At 24.5% G+C, this 1,799-nt stretch overlaps 1 protein-coding gene across 1 annotated transcript in view; it reads right to left on the bottom strand.

Moving 5' to 3' along the window:
• The window catches only part of LOC117104074 (homeobox protein engrailed-1-B-like), a 23,235-nt gene that overhangs the window by 20,394 nt on the left and 1,042 nt on the right, over positions 1-1,799 (bottom strand). The window lies entirely within an intron of this gene.

Consider the following 1,799-nt stretch of genomic DNA (forward strand, 5'->3'; position numbering starts at 1 on the left):
CATAATATGTATTATGTATATATATATTATATATATATATATATATATATATTATCTTAAAACAAAGAATTAAATTCGGTATTATTCATTTATTAATAATATTTGCAAATTAAAACATTAGAACATAGTAACATACTCTATGTAAATCCCCTACATAATATATAATTATATTGTTATATATTTCAGTACAGAATAAATATAAACAATGATAATTACTGATAGTCACAGAGATCTTCAATGGAATAATTCAAACAATATTTTTGTTAGTTGAGAACAAAACATTCTTAATATCCATCAAATTTTGTCCGCACGATAAATCAAACGAACGTTAAAACATCACAGTGAATGAGGTTGTGCTGTTGCTATTAATTGTTAAACTATTAAAACATCTGTTTCGAGAATATATTGTAGGTACACTATACGGTAAGGAAAATGTGCGTTCCGAGAGTTAAAGATAAAAGACTAGCTATATTCTCCTGCCATAATGACCTCCGTGGTCCGTTTTAGAACCGTTCGGTTCGAATGAGTGCGGTGCGTGTACAAAGGATTACACCAGATCAATTACCTTTGTCAATGTTTATTAAAAACCTCTTTCGATCGTAATTGTCATGTATTTATAAGCATAAATGCCACTTAAACGAGGCAAATAATTAGACACTACAGAAGCAAGACCAAAACATGGTTTAGTAGAGCACATTGTATCCTGGCCAACTAATCGTTTTTACTGCTACCAGTTATGTATAAAATCTAAATGTTATTATTTTTAGGTTTAATGAACATACATCTTAATAATTATATAGTTGGGATATATCTTCTTAGCTGGAAGCATTAAAACAATTTATATTCGTTAAAGTCAATGACATCGTTTTCTTTAGTTCTGTCTAAAAACGGCATGAAATTTGCTTTATTGTAGTTAGGCCTGAAGTCGTAAATTTCAACAATTTGTTTGAAAGTAAAAATAGATACCCTAAGATTTACATCAGCATACACTGTTAAAATAAATTTTTAATTATTTGCCCATTTTTTAAAATGTTTATAAAAAATAGGCCTGATAATAGGCTTATCCATCAAGGGACTTCTAAATTAAACGACAACCAAAGTAAGCATATTTAAATAACATAAACAGACAATGAGTGGTAACATTACTGTCAACATTTTCATATTTATGTAGGTGTAATGTACAGTATTCAATCTTCAGCGCTTCGAGGCTTTTTTTTTTGGAATAGGCGCATTATATTACTACTATTATTAGGCCTATTATTATTATTATTACTATATATTATTATTATTATTATTATTATTATTATTATTATTACTGTCATTTGATAAACTACTAATAGATATCGAAACCAATCATAAATATTTTCGGGTTTTTTTTAAATGTTTTAGGAATTAAGCCTAAAGAAACAAAATATTTATTCTGATTTTCTAATAATAAAGATAATAATAATAACAATTTATATTTATCATTACATAAAATGTCTTGCTTTCATTTTTATTTACACAAACTATTCATTTTAATTTTTCTATAGAATAATAATAATAATAATAATAATAATAATAATAATAATAATAATAATAAGTGTCTTGTTTTCGTTTATAAAATAAAAGTCAAATATAGGCTATATAATGGAAGTTGTTTATTAAGGGATATTGTTGTTAATAACAATATATACCGTATAATATATATATATATATATATATATATATATATATATAAGCCTATAAGCCTTTTATATACATATATATAAATGTATATGAAAAGATAATAATAATATTATGTATATATAAAAGTATGT

The sequence above is a fragment of the Anneissia japonica genome, unplaced genomic scaffold (genome assembly GCF_011630105.1).
Source record: "Anneissia japonica isolate Jap-2015-1 unplaced genomic scaffold, ASM1163010v1 scaffold287778_len1315358_cov176, whole genome shotgun sequence".
NCBI lineage: Eukaryota > Metazoa > Echinodermata > Crinoidea > Comatulida > Comatulidae > Anneissia > Anneissia japonica.